This window comes from Echinops telfairi, unplaced genomic scaffold (genome assembly GCF_000313985.2).
Source record: "Echinops telfairi isolate 266 unplaced genomic scaffold, ASM31398v2 ScPeMD7_7427;HRSCAF=8465, whole genome shotgun sequence".
In the NCBI taxonomy this organism is placed as follows: domain Eukaryota; kingdom Metazoa; phylum Chordata; class Mammalia; order Afrosoricida; family Tenrecidae; genus Echinops; species Echinops telfairi.
In genome coordinates, this window is record NW_022111327.1 from 2660813 (window position 1) to 2676930 (window position 16118).

Consider the following 16118-nt stretch of genomic DNA (forward strand, 5'->3'; position numbering starts at 1 on the left):
TAATGACAGCTCTGCACTAGAAGTTTCATAAAGTAAATAAGCATAGTTTTACTCTTGTAGGTGTATTGATAATCGTAAGCTTGTTTATGAAAATGTTTTTGTTGTTATAATCACAGAGATTTTTTTAATAAAAATGATAAATTTCTGCTGAAACACCACCCCAAAATTTTTTTAGATAGTCATTTTGGCGTCAACCCCCCTGATAGTGTCACCCAGTATGGTCCACACTCCTGTGCCTCTCTAATGATTCTTCTAGTAATGCCATTATTAGAGAGCTATCTCTACCACCTGTAGGTATCACATTTATCATCTTTTCTTCTTTCCAGAAATGATCAGAATAAATGTTGGCAAACACTACCAACAAGCCTACTTTCTTTTACTTTTTAATTGGTTTGTAAATTCCTTAAATATTTTGAAAAGAGCTTACTGGTTTATCTCATAATATTTCATTCCACTGTATTTCATATTCCAATATAGGTGAATGGTTTTTTTTACATGGAAAGATACTGGTATGAGATATGAAGCAAGAATGTATTTAAAATCTATTTTTCTAAAGTTGTTCATTATATTTTTCATCCTTTATTTTAATACATTGAGATACATTATTGTGATTTTTCCTTTAGATAGTTTCTAAATTCTTTTGACTGTGCCTCTTTCTCACACTACATTCAATGCTTTTTCAGAAGCCAGTCTGATATTTGAGCATTAAGTTACTGGATAATTTCCATCAAGCCCATATGTGGTGAGTGAAGTCAGTGTGTAGAAAAATCTTTGGGCAGCTTTAAGAATGATTATTTATGCTACCTTTCCTTTGAATTATATTTATTAGGTTTTGAACCAGACAGACTTCTGGCTATTTGAACTAACGGAGACTAGGTTTTCTTAATATAACTATCTTCCCCATTTGGAAGGCAGCTAGAGCCATTTTTTTTTTTACGGTATGGCTGTTCTAGGCCATGAGTCTAGGCAGACTGCTTAGAAGCACATCTCGTTTAACAGACTCTGGAGGAAAAGCAAGCCTTTTATTCTGAGTCTGTATGTACAAAAATGTAGTCAATTGTCTCAAGCCAAATTTGTTAGAGCTACTCTATAAAGAAGTTGACAGATGAAGTTCACTTGGCTTGAGACAATTGACTACATTTTTGTACATACAGACTCAGAATTAGAGTAGCTCTAACAAATTTCAACGCTATAAATAAGTGGTGACTGGTTAAGTCATTCAAGGCAGCCACAAGGAGTAGATAGACCAGCATCTGGGAATTAGGAAATGGATTATAGATAAAGCTTTAATTTGGCGAAATATAGCTATTCTTTAAATATAGTTAACAATATTACAATTAAAAGTTAAAATTTGCTTGATATGATTGATGTACGGATTGTTATAATAGCTGTAAGAGCCTCCAATAAAATTATTTATTAAAAAATTTATTAAAATTTGAGGGCAATGAATTATCATAAGTGGATTCAATACTCTTTGTGAGAATAAATGCTAGTAAATTCGTTTTTTTATTTTTTAAGGAGAAAATTTTATATTTATTTTATTTTGTTGTATTTGTATGAAGGAGGCTGGCAGCATTACTACACATTTAGTTAAGCTGCTAATTAACCTCCAACTACTTGGTTAGCACATAGAATATAACACTCTTCCCATATAAATGGAAACAGGTTGATGAAATGTGCACAGAAAATGTGTTTATTTTTTAAAATTGATATGAAAATAAATGCTAAAGTTGTAAGCTTTACTGCATTTTTCTATCTCTTCTATTATAAACACTGCCAATCATTGGCTTGTGTTGAACACTTGTATGCAGAATGTCCGTGTTTTAATCCACCAGAAACAACACCTCAAAACGTTGTATCTTTCACCACAGATTCTCGTTCCATCCTTGAGACTGTACAACTGCATAATATATAAATTGAATGAGCCATAGTTTAAAACCAGGAATACTGACTCACGGTTAATGGAGGAGAAGATAAAGATTTAGAATATTAGAGACCAAGTGGCAAGAAAATGCCATCAAAAGCAATGTGGGCAATTTACTCTGTTGTTAGTTGTCATGGGGTTCATTGCCACTCACGGCAATGTGCAGAGTAGAACTGCTCCATTGGATTTTCAAGGTTCTGACCATTCAGAAACAAATTGGCAGGCCAGCCTGGGTGGGTCTGTGCCACAAACCTCTTAGCTAATAGCCACACACTTAACCATTTGTGCTATCCAGGGACTTCAGTTGTTAGGTGCCATTGAGTCTGCTCCAACACATAGGGACCCTGTGTACAACAGAACGAAACACTGCCTGGTCACCCTCACACTTGTTCTTATGTTTGAGCCCAGTGTTGCCGCCACTGTGTCGATCTAGCTTGTTAAGGGCTTTCCCCTTTTTCTCTGCCCCTCTACTTTATTAAGCATGATGCCCTTCTCCAGGGACTGGTCTCTCCTGGGAACATGTCCAAAGTATGTGAGATGAAGTCTCTCGACATCCTTGCCTCTATAAGGATCCTACTGGATGATCTTCTTCCAAGAGAGATTTATTTGTTATTTTGGCAGTCCATGGTACTTTCAATAATTTTGACCAAAACCATAATTCAAAGTTCCAATGGACAGCAAAGTCAGAGTGGAATCAATTTAGTTACTTTGACAAATAGGGATCGGTGGCAGTTCTTTATACATAGTAGTGTTCCAGTGGCTAGATATATGGACAGTTTGCTGGGGATATTTATTTTTATTTTTATAGAAAGATATCTAACAAGCAGACCTGTTGGCCTGCTAACCATAAAGTCAGCAATTCAAAGCCACCATCTTCTCCTTGGGAAAAAGACAACGTTTTCCACTCCGGTCAAGAGTTACCATCTTAGAAACTCACAGGGGACAGTTCTACCCTGTCACATAGGGTTGCTATGAATTGGCATCAACTCAGTGGCAGTGAGTTTGGTTTTTGGTTTCATAAGCAGAAAGGTGATGTTAGCAACTGTAGTGGAAAATCGCTATTGCCACCAAGTTTCCAGATCTAAGTCAGTTCATATGGCCTTAGGTCATTGATTGAAGTGGTGGTCACAAAAGTCCACCCGATCCTTCCCCAAACGAACTTACCATTATTTCCCAAGGTAAATGTGTACCGTGGGAAGGATGACACCAAGAATAGTTATAAAGAACTGAGTATAAGTGTGGTACAGTGAATTTACATGGCTCATCTCGCCATAGTTGTTATGGCATCTATGAATCCATTTTCTTCAAATGGGTTTGGTAAGAGAAGATGGGGGAAGAAGCTGATGAAAGGATTATGTGATTCAGGTGTAAAGGTGTATGACAATTGCAAAAACCTGGAAATCTGAAGGGATTGGTCAATTTCCCCATCCTTCTGGGTAAAAAATGAGCCATCTCAGAAACAGGAAAGCGTGTGGGATTTCACTACTAGTGAGGAAAAAATGGGCGAGGAGTGGAACATGTCCTCTGGGCCATAAAAGCACTGTGAAGTGCACCTACTGCATTTAGGAGACAGAAAGTTGTAAGACCATAGTAATGCCAGAGATGGGGCATCAGCAGAGCTCCAGCAGGAGCTTCAGAGATGGGCTACCCAGTCCACGGAGTCAGGACAGGGGAGTACGACTGGGCAGGAGGCTGACTGGTAGATTTGGTGCCTCCAGGCCCTGAATTAGTGAAGATAGGCTTGTTCACTTCTGTCAAAGCAGAATACCCTTTGGGCATTTATTGAGAGTGCTAACAAAACAAAAACAAAAAACCCCTTTTTTTATCACAGGGCACAGGCCAAGCTGAGATGCTGATAGGCCAAGGGCCTGAATGAGACGTGCCTGTGGGCACGGCAGAGAAGAGACTGTCATGACCAAAGGACCGTGTCTCAAAGATTCCTGATCCTAAATTGTAACCTGCTAACTCCCCTAATAAAACCCCAAACTGTATTGCAATAAATTATCAAACCTAGCACAGACAGAAAGGGTGGTGGGAAGGATGACTGGTGTTAAATGGGTAAAGATTGGAGGGTGGCTGCATGTCACTTCACAGGAGTCACACTTGGACAAATGCCGATTTTCATTTTCCTTGCCCTTTGTGAAGTCAGAAAAGGTCAGAGGCCACCTCCACGTCATTTTTTTTAAACAAAGTGTTTCTCTGATTACAAATGGGCTTATAAAGTTCAAGCAATAAACAAAACGCTATCTCAAGTTCATCTCACAGTGGATCAATGGTTCTGTGGACCCACTCTTGAATTTAGCTCCCTTGACCATCCAGTAAAAGTTGGTAATATTGTACTTAGTAAGTAGCAAGATTTTCATATAAATTTAAGTGAATGTTATGGATTGTGTCCCTCAACATATGTTTTAGAATTCTAATCCCTATACCTGTGGATATAATAATACTGGGAAATGAGGTTTTCTTCATGATATTAATGAGGTCATATCAATGACCTAACTGCTTTAAGTTCTGAAAAGAGCAGACCAGACAAAAAGATGCACATTTGCTCTGGGGAAAATAGCTGTCCTATAAGGATCACTGCAAACCAAGGAACAATGATTCTACTGACAAAGCATAAATGGACACAGTTGAAATAGTGATAGGGACTGTTAGCCTCTGGAACTGTCACAACTTAAACTTCTGCCTTTAAAGCCACTCAGTTTAACAAGTGCATGCGCAGGTGAAGACAAAATAGATCGTTGGGCCCTAATGGAAATTCAAAAGTTTTGTTCATCAAAGGACCTTCATAAAAAGACAACCTACAGGCTGGGAAAAGTCTCCCAGAAATGCTACAACTAATAAAGGTTTAATATATATAATTTCTACAAATCAACAACAGAAAGATAATTCAATAAAAAATAGGCAACACATGTGAACACATATTTCATTCAAGTGGCCAACAAGCAAATGAAAAGATGACCAATGTCAATTAACCATTACATATATACAAACCAAAACTATAATGAGATACCATCCCACAATTTCTAAAACAGAAATGATTTGAAAAACAACTAAGAAACAGAAAATAGCAAATGCTGGCAAGGATAGGACAACTGGAACGCTTATCTATTGTTGATGAGAATGTGAAATGGTGCACCTATTGTTGGAACCAGAATAGCAATTTCTCAAAAGATTAAAAATAGGACAACATATGACCTAACAATTCTACTCCTAGATATCCTACAGCCCTAAAGTTAGCAATGTGAGTAGACATAAGTATACCTATGTTCACTGAAATATGAAAATTAAAGTTGGGCATTGAATAAGGAAGACCAAAGAAGAATTGATTCATTTGAATTGTGGTGCTGATGGACAATATTGAAAGTACCATGGACTACCAAAAGGACAAATGTGTCTTGGAAGAAGCCCAGCCAGAGTGCTCCTTAGAGGAACACATGGCAAGAATTCATCTCCTGTACTTTGTACATGTTGTCAGGAAAGACCCGTCCCTGGAGAAGGACATCATGCTTGGTAGAGGAGCAGTGAAAAAGAGGAAGGCCTTTGACAAGTTGGAATGATGCAGTGGCTACAACAGTGAGCTCAGAACTAAGAACAATTGTGAGGATAGCACAAGCCTAGGCAGTGTTTTGTTCTGTTGTACACAGGGTTGCTGTGACTCAACTACACCCAACAACAGTGATGCACTCTTTACAATAGCAAAAAGGTGGAAACAGTCTCAGTGTCCATAAACTGATGAATGGATAAATAAAATGTGGTTCAGACATACAATGGAATACTACTCAGTCATAGAAACAAATTAAGTTGTAATACATACTGCAATATGGATAAACCTTGGAAATATAGTGTTTGGTGAAATTAGTCAATTACATAGCCTCATTTATCTTAAATGACAACAATAAGTAAATATATACAGACCAAAGTTTATTAGTGGCTAACAGGGACAGAAGGGGCATGGAGGGGGGAACAATTCTTTGGGAAATAGTACTTTTTGGTCTATGGCAATGACAAAATTGACATATATTAAGGGCAATAGTTATACAACCCAACTAATGTAATTTATATCACTGAGCTGTATACCAGAAAATCTCTCATGGGTTTAGTTTTCTTGGGTCAAAGGCCATGATTCACATAGCTGTCTAGTCAATTGGCCAAATGTTGGTTTTAGGGTTTCTGTTCTACCTTCTAGTTCATTGAGTATTGCTTGGCTTTCAAGTCTGCATTCAAGATAAAACAATTGCCTCCCCCTGGAGTGGCAGAGAAAGGAGACCAAGGACTCAGATGATGATCTGGACTAAAGGTCTCATTGTCTCCATGGACAACTGCTTTCTTTATTTATAAGACCAGAAGAACTGCATGAAGCCCAGCCAACAGTACTTACTGATGGCTTTTTGTTGTTGCTGGAGAAAGCCAGGGCAATTTTACTTGGGATAGTGACATACAAAGCCCCACAGTAATGTACACTGGTGAGACAAGGACCTAGCCCAGGCTCCTTTTGGGGACTATTGGGAGTAAATTTCTCCTGCAGTGTCTTCCATATGATTTTATTCATTTCTGTCTGTGGACAAGACAAGCTTGTACTCGTCCAAGGTCAGCCTAATGAAGCTCATATCTCTGGGCCGAAAGCTCCTGTGTTTGTAATAGTTGGGAAGGAGCCATACTATGCTCTCATACATCTGATCACATGCTTCAGAGTCTGCAATTTGTGTGTTCTCTCCCCAAAAGCCTGTGCTGCATGCTGCCGCAAATAAGTGCCCAAGTCCCAGTCATGGGCAATTCCTCACAGAGCTTAAGAAAACACCAGTAGCAAGCTACTGGCCACCATTTGGGGGCCCCAGTACTGAAAGTTTTGAGAAAGAACTAAAGAGATGGATCCTGATCAAAGGGGGGATATGTGAGAAAGAATTTCAAATTCTCACGAGTATCAGACTTCTTAGACCCATTGAAACTTGAGGAACCCCTGAATCTAGTACCCTTAGATAATCTTTAAACCTCGAACTAAACTATCTCATGGAGTCATCTTTACACCAAACAACACTTTGGCTCAACTAATAAATAATGTTTGTCTTGAGCTTTTCCCTCTTATAGAGAATTATCTACGTGAGATTCAATTGACAGTAGTTACTCTAAAGCACAGATGAGAAATTAATGGAGCAGCGAGTTTTAAGTTAATGGTGGTAAAATAATTTGAGAGAAGATAGTGTGAATGGTAACACTACATGAAGAACGTAACCAATGTCCCTGAATTATATGACTAGAAGTTATTGAATGGGTATATGTTTTATTGTGGGTACTTAAAAAATACACTTGGGGTTTTTGTATTATAGCAGCACTAAGTAACTAAAACAATGACCTTATAGAGAAGAGCCATCTGAAGTGTGTGGAACTTTTTATTCTTTTAACAGGAGAGGAAAATATAAGTAATTAGCAATTAGCTCTGTTCTATACATAAAAACTACAGTGATTAGCACTTTCCATTAAAAATTCACAGGATGTAGGATTTGTGGATCCTTTCATACTCTTGCTTGAAGCATCTGTTTATTCCTCATAGAAGCCAGATGGAACATGAAGAAAATTTGCAGAATACCATATACTTAACCAAGAGTTAATCCCACTTGTAACTGACATGCTGCATGCACTATCTTTATTGAGATTGGTCAACATAACTTGTAATATTGATACAAAGCTGTTTAACACATGAAAGGATTATTCCACATCCTTCAATAAAGTGTATCAAGAAGAGTTCCTTTTGATTTGGAATTAACAGCAGTATGCTGCCATCCTCTTGCCTAGGGCTATATTAAATCTTGTACTGTCATTCTCTAAATAACCTGCCCAAACCCAATGCCATTGAGTGGATTTTGACTCATAGTGACCCTATAGGACAGAGTAGAACTGCACCATAGGGTTTCTGAGGCTGTAAATCTTTGCAGAAGTAGACGGCCTCATCTTTCTCCCAAGAAGTGGCTAGTGGGTTTGAACCACTGATCTTGAGGTTAATAGCTCAGTGTTTAATCCACTGTGCCATTTACAAAATACTTTGTATCAACAAGTGTCAAGACACTAATTATCTTGTCAATCAACATAAGATCACATTGGTCAACTCTACATAGAACACCATGATCAAGCATCAAGGGTGTGAATATGTAAGGGATTGTCAGTATTGGTGAAGGTTTGAGAGCTACTAAAGTCTGGAACTTTCTAGGTAATATGCATTCCTATCACCATGACAGATGCATAAAATCTGTGGGCTTCTTTGAATTTTTTGTGGAATACAGTATGAAACCATTTACCAGGTAGTTCAGAACACTGGCATATTTGAGTGGAACAAAGAAAGAAACTGATCTCTGCCCTGCAGGCCAATCTGCTACTCAGTCCCTATGATCCAGCATTTAAGATATGCATGGTAGATAAAGTTGCAGTATCACGTGACTGCCAAGGACTAATCAGAGAGTTGCAATATAGATGGGTTTCTGGGGAAAATCCATAACTCCTCTGCTAGCAAACTATTTACCTTTTAAAATGCAGCTTTTTATATGCTACTGAATCTCTGTGAACATAGAGTGCCTAACCATGGATGAAACAGGAGCTTCCTATCATAACCTAGATGCTACCATTTTCACTGAGAGCTAAGTTCTGGAAGTTTCAGAAGTAATACAATACATCCTGTAATGGGAACAAGATCCTGCCTGAGAAGGCAAAAGTAAATCTATAGATGGCTCAAACCCCAATACACTCTACCTTTGTTTCAATTAAGACCTTTCCTCAAATACCTTCTATGGCTGCATGGGGGCCTTTTGACCAACTAATGGAAGAGGAGGAAAATTATCACATCCAGTACACAAAAGTGTCAGCATTAAATGTTGATCAGATTTGAAATGGACTGTTGGAAAATTACAGCCTCGTTTTGCATTGCCCTAAATAGTACCAAAGGGGAAAACTCCCTGACAGAACTCAGAGCAGTAAACCTAGCCATTCACAGCTTATGGAGAAAGAGAAAGTCTGATGTGGACTTCTAGACTGTGAAATGGTTTAGCCGCGACCCTTTAATACAGTTCCTCAGTGTTGTGGTGACCCCCCCCAACCATAAACTTATTTTTGTTGCTACTTCATAACTGTAATTTTGCTACTGTTATGAATCAGGAGACCCCTAAGAAAGGGTCATTCGACCCCCAAAGGGGTCACAACCCACAGTTTGGGAACTGCTGGTTTAGATGATAAGTCAAGGTACTAGAAAGAGCAAGATTGAATATTGTAGACAAATATGTCTGGGTAAGAGGCATAGGGATGGACTGATGGGAATGAAAATGAAGCTCGTGTATCTCTCTGCCTGATATTAATGATTGTACAGGAAGATTTAGGCATTCAGCAACCAAGTGGATCTAATGACTCATGCTGGGAATAACATTGTCTCTCCTCAATCATTTTAGTTGTGCCATAATATATCCATTTGGTGTCCTGGTAGCATTAAGTGTCATGGTAGTATTTTTTCATTGGAAAGCAGATTGTTACAGATGCAGTTAGGTTAAAATTTAGTGCCCTATCATTTGATATCCTTTATGTTCCATTTAAATTTGTTCAAGTTTTTAATAAATTCTGCTACCTTTTCTATCAAGGTTTTCATTTGTTTTACTTTGTTACTGTTGTTGGGTTTTTTGTTTGGGTTTGGTTTTTAATGTTTTTCTGTATATGAAATCCAGGATATGTAAACCTGCAGTGACCGTAACTGGATTAATGGTTTAATGGGAATCTAGTGGGGAAGGGTGGGGGAACATGAGGAGTTAATAACAATAAGTACAAGATAAACAGGTCTAAAATGGATTGTGGCGATGATTGTACAATTCTTCTTGATAGGATTGAACTATTGAATTTTATGATATGTGGATGAAGTGCCAATAAAATTGTTTATAAAAAACAGTAATTTTTCCTTCCTTGAAAAACTTGATCAGGATCTCTCCAGTGCTGAATATATACATTTCCATTTGATGGTGGGTTCTCTGAGGTCACTATGCAGTTACTTGGTTTCATATCGAATGTACTGTACCCATTACATCTTGGAGATGGGAGTTATTCATCCTTACAAAAACAGACCCAGAGGCTCCACCTCACTCTGTCATTGTTAGGTGCTATCAAGTCAACACTGACTCATAGTGACCATAGTACAACAGAAGGAAACACTGCCTAGTCATGCCTTATCCTTGTTGTATTTGAGCCTATTATTGCAGGCACTGTGTCAATCTGTCTCTTTGGGGGTTTTCTGCTCTCACTTTACTAAGTATTATGTCCTTTTCTAGAACTTTTAATACTTTGCATTACCAACAGCAATAAATGAGCTTCTGTTGCAATATATTCCTGTGAGAATTTGACATTGTGAGTTTTTATATGTCATTATAAAAGGTGTGCTTTAATATTTCATTGAATTTTTAGTTCCCTAATGATAAGTGTATTTAGTATATATATTTAACATAATGTACATCACATGTATACTAACTATATTATATTAAAATATAGAAACACTACTCCTCTATCTTTATTACCTACTCACTTATTTGTGATAATATTGTCATACACATTCTATCTATATCTCTTAAACTAAAAAATGTACTGCTATAATTACCACTTTATACGAGGGGGTACTCCAATAATCCCGGAATTTTTTCAAAGTTATATGTTTATTTATTTTTTTTATAAAACAACCTTATCATCTTCAAAGTACTCTCCCTTACACCTATTACTTTTGTCAAATCTGTGATTCCATTCGTGGAAATATTTTCAAACTCATCTGTTTAGGTAGCTGACAGTACCCCCCTCATTTTTTCTTCAACTCTTCTATGTTGTCAAATTGCTGTCCGTTCATGTCCCTCTGCATTCATGGAAACAAAAAGAAGTCCGACAGAATGAGGTCAGGTGAGTCAGGTGCGTAGGACAAGAGAGGCATGCTGTTTTTGCCAAAAACTGGGGCACTGAGATGGCTGTGTGAGCAGGTGCATTGTGGTGGTGGCAAAACCAGTCCCCTGTCTGCCACAAATCAGGCTTTTTTGTCACATACTGTTATGCAATCTTTTCAGAACATCTAAATAGAAACCTTGATTAACAGTCTGACCTGGTGGAATGAACTCTGAATGCATTATCCCACTCACATCACATCTGGGTTTGGGGGGGTTACCCCCTTGTATATAATTTTAACCACTTTAACAAAATTAAGAGAGCAAGGAGAGTAAGTACTTACAAGGTTCATTATATTTAACTTCTTATTTATTGTGAAGAAGGGAACTCAATAACAGATTTTTTTAAGCAGAAGGGAAGAAAGTTATTGGAGCCCATACAGGAAGCCCTAGAAGGGCCCAGCATCACCTACTGTGTAGGCATGCCCAGCAAAGGGTCATACCATTCACTGTCAATGGGTCATATCAGTCACCAGAGGGACTCCCCTTGAGCCGAGCCCCAAAGCCCCATGACTGGCTGGGGGTTGGGTTGTCAATAACAGATTTGAGCAAGGAAAAAAATAATGCATTGAAATTATCCATTCTGAGGAGCAGGAGGGAAAAACCAAAGAAGAGGAGCCCAAATGGGATAAAATCAAGCACACTGACTGATGCATCCCAGAAAGTGAGGTGAGAGAGAATGGGTAGAAAACATATTTGAAGAAATAGTGGCTAGAAACTTTCCAAAGAATCTTTCCAAGAAGCTTAATGAACGTCAAATAGGATAACACAAAGCCACATCAGATACTTTACAACCAAACTGTTTCAAGACAAAGAAATAATGGTGAAAACAGGAAGAGACATACAATATGTCACAGAAAAGGTGCCCCCCAAAATTTACAACCATTTTCTCATCAAAGCTATGAAGGTCAGAAAGCAGTGGGATAATATATTAAAGTGTTAAAAGAAAGAAAGAAAGCCAAAAAATAAAATAAAACTGCACCAAAAAGTATGCAGTCATACACTGTTCCAGAAAATCCTCCCCTACTCTCTTTATTTTTTTTTCAGAGAAAAAAGACTCAGGTCCCTCCCCAGGGTAGGGACAGGACCTAGCAACGGTCACTCTGGCAACAGAGGCATCATGGTTCCTTCAAAATCATCCCTAAAAAGAGCAATTCTAAAGAGAGTAGGTAAGACAGAGGGGCTTTTCAGGGTAGAGAAATACAGGATGGAGGAGAAGGGTAAGAAGCTAGACCGATGGCAGTTCAGCCTCTGAAACTCTATTCAGGGACACCTAGCCTGGGAAGGTGGCAGACCTGGCTCTGTTCGCCGTGCTACCAGCTCAGTGCCAACAACCACGTCTCCGGAGGCCTATGTGTCCCTCCAGCATTGGTGTAAGGAATTAATGTTCTTTCAATAAATTACCAAATGTTCACCTTCCAGAAATGATAAATTACCAAATGTTTCATCTTCCACTATGCCTGGAAGCACTTGGCAAGGGTTACACCACTCTATAGATGTGTGTTTTTTTTTTTTAAAAAGCCTCCTCTCAGGGAGGAGATGTGGACTTGGAGAGAGAGTATGGAAGAGGGAGAGAGCAGATTTGCTGAGTGAGCTAGAGCCAAGACTGCAAGGAATGCATCTTCCCACTCCCCCCACCCCACCCCACACACACACACACAAAGAAAGGGGAGGTATTGCAGAAGGGAGAGGAGATAGGAGGCTCCTTTCTGCAGATTCTCTTTGGTTCCCCAGACAGGGAAGAAGGGGCCATCAGAAACCTTCATATCACTCAACTACAAACTTTCACTGTTGTGTAGCCAGAGAAAATGTATGCAAATGCCGGGAACAAGCTGCAGTGGTGGTAGGTTTGTAAGAGAAAGGGAAAAGACTGGGAAAACAGGTCTGATCCAAGGAGTCATTCCCAACAAACTCCAAGGGGAGGGTGGGGGTGTTATACTAAGGCTCATCCCACCGAGGTGTTCCCAGACCGGGTTTATAACTGGGTCTTCCCTCATATTCTTTCTTGCTTTCTTTCACTACCTTTCCTTCATTCTTTCCCAGAGGAAAGATGTGGTGCAGATGTGTAGGGAGAAAAGAAGGAATTCCTGTGTAACCAAGAAAGGCTTTTGTAGGAGTTAAACAAAGAACAGATGTGTGTTATGACAGAAAACCATTGGGTGTCAAAACTGGAAAGGTCTTTGAGGAACTGGAATGAAGAAATATAAATAGGACTTGTGCTTTCTTTAAAAGCATCAAGGCCAGAAAGTGGGGGAGGGGATGCCTGCTCCTGTGAAACAGCAAAGGCTCTAGATGCAATGTGGAAAGGATATGTGTTGTGTGATGTGCGCGTACAGAAAGGATCAAACCCCTGGTAACACTGCCCAATAAATGTTGGACTGCCAACCACAAGGTCAGCAGTTCAAACCCACCAGCCACTCTGCAGGCCAAAGATGAAGTTATCTGCTCCTATAAAGATGGCCAGCCTCGGACTTCCTATGTTAGGTGAATTGACTCAATATCAATGGTTGTTTTTTTTTTGCCAGGTACATGTACAAATGTAATCAGAGACCCACCCAGATCCACTTCTGCCCAGGAGTACTGCTCCCAACAGCACACCCACCTCTGAACATCTGCATACATTCCCAGAGATACAGGTCTCTATGTATACTCGGGATAGTAAAATACCAGTGGGTTTGAAGAGGTAGGACAGATGCATGTGTAAGGTAGGCCATGGCAATATTCATTGTGACACATGAGCAGAAGCATGACATTGCCAGGAGAGAAATTAGGAGACAAATTGTGTAGCCCCTGGGGAAACCAGGAGAGATCGTCAGTGGCAAGAAAAACGATTATAAAATCTATGTACAGCTCAGTTGGTAGGATCGATCTCACCCGTTACCCTAGCCTTTGAACTCCTAACTCCAGTACTTTTTCAACCTTTGAAACAATTTCTATTTTGCAGGAGTAAAGGTGTCTGTGTGTGAGCATGCACACGCACGTGCATTTTTGTGCCTGGCTTTGGGCCTTCTATCACTCTTCCATGTAGCAAGAATCAGCCAGTACCTCCATTTATATGGAACAAGTGTTTCCGAAGATCTGTTCCCTGCCAACTCTATGATGGTTTGAAAAATTTTTTAAATGATGCATTGAAAAGAACTTTGGCAATTGTCTACTGTGCTAATAGTAGACTGGTATTCTGTGTGTACAGAAAGCCATACACTAACAGACTCATACTGAAATACATTCTTGCCCTCCTAGGTCCCCTGACTGATACAAATATGACCAATGGAATAGATCTATCCCCTCTCCTTCATTGTATGAGTTTTGTCCATCTATCTCCTTCCATCGCTGCCTGGGAGAAAAGACACAAAGATAAAGTAAAAGAATGTATACAATGCTATGGCAGAAACAGTCATCCTCCAGTTGAGTGGATTAAGGAGGATTTTTTGAAGAAGTGGGTTATCTGAGTTAGGGTTTTAGGGATGGTCAGGGTTTTGATTCATGGAAAGGAGGGAGGTTCATTCCAGACAGAACTAACAGAAGAAGCAAAGGTTTGGAGACAAAGCAGACAGGGATGGCTGTGGAAAGCTGACTGGTTCACTCTGACTACTGAGTGGAATGAGTGAGGGGACAAAGCAAACCAAATTTGGAAAGCTAAGAGTTTTTATGTATATTTTCTTTCTAGAGTGTTCATGGGATACTTGGTTGCAAGCTAGCAGGCTGTAGTATCTTAGCAGCATTTAGCACTGGCTCACTAGGGAGGAGGGTGGTCCCAGATTTTCAGGGAGACTCACTGGCTTGCATCCCGGACTATTCCATATGAAGTAAAACTAAATCACCCCCTTTTATACAGTCACAACTTTTGGAAAGCATCCTTGAGATTTATGAAGCAGTAGTTGAGGACTCACAGCTTGTCAAGCAGCCCGGAATCCCAAGTCAGGTACTGGGTTAGTCCCATGGTCTTCTTTTACCAGGTGGGGCAGAAAAAAAGTGGCGAATGAATCATCCCAGGGAGAGAAAGAAAAACCAAAGTTATAATTGTCTCTGACTCTATGTATGTACATGTATGCAGAAAAACATACATGAAATATCCCATGAATATAAAAGAGTACATGAAACATATATGTCTAAACTATACATTTAAACAACATGTTTAAGAGTACATATTTAAAGAAAAAGACAAAGTGAACATTTTATATATCTGAGTGAAAAAATAGAACATTGCCAATAACCTGCAAGTTCCTTCCAGAACACATTGACTATGCCCCCCAGCAGAAGTTGACATTTTGTGGTAATTATTGCCATACTTTTGATTAGAAATCTACATTTTGGAAAATTGATTTCCAGGAAATACATCGCTTAGATGGACCTATTTTTAACTTGTATGCAAATCGAATCATACTGTATGGTTTTTGTTGTTGTTATTTGTGTCTTTCACTTACAGTTTATGTGTGAGACATATTCAGGGTGGCATGGGTAAATATAATTTAGTCACCTGAATGGTTGGTTAAGATTCTCTGCCATGATGGTACCATGCCTGTTAGTGTTTTAAAGGATCCCTGGTGACACTGTGGATTGGGCATTGGGCTCATAAATGAAAGGTTGGAGGCTCAACCAGCTATTTCTCAGGCAAAAGATGAGACTATATGGTCCCTTAAGTCAAAATCAAACGGCTGGCAATGGGGTTGGTTTTGGCTTTTGATAGTCTGTCTTGAACACACCATATATACCAAAACCACAAAGAAATAAAAACTATAATGTGGATGTTTCACTTTGCACCCCTGCCAGGAGCAAGTGAGAGTTCCCAATATTCCAGCCTCAACATTTGTATTGTCTGACTCTTGATCTGTGCCAATCGTACAGGTGCATATTGAGGTATCATTGTGGCTTTACTTTGCAAATTAGATTACTAATACGAGTATGGCCCAATGTCTTTTCATGTTGCTTTCTTCACAAAAGTATGTTCAATTTTATGGTCATTTTCCTGTTTGGATTGGGTATTCTTATTAATGCAAAGAAATTATGTGCACTTTCAACGTTAGTCCTTTTGGTTGCAAATATTTTAGTGCACACTGACTATTGCTTTAATATTTGTTACAGACTTTATTCATTTTGAAAAACAGACATTCTAGAAGTTTTAGCTAAATAAGACTTGAAAACAGTTGACATTATTAGGATGTATATTTATGGTTTGTGGGTTTTGGTGTCTTTTCAAAGATACCCTTACCTGCCCAAAGACACAAAAAGAGTATCCTATTAAAAAAATC

At 39.0% G+C, this 16118-nt stretch overlaps 1 non-coding gene across 1 annotated transcript; it reads right to left on the reverse strand.

The window, feature by feature from the left end:
• Positions 1-1550: 1550 nt before the first annotated feature.
• Positions 1551-1682, reverse strand: LOC115872637. Its single transcript, XR_004047971.1, has one exon. It is a non-coding gene; the product is annotated as a small nucleolar RNA SNORA19 (small nucleolar RNA).
• Positions 1683-16118: the final 14436 nt, after the last annotated feature.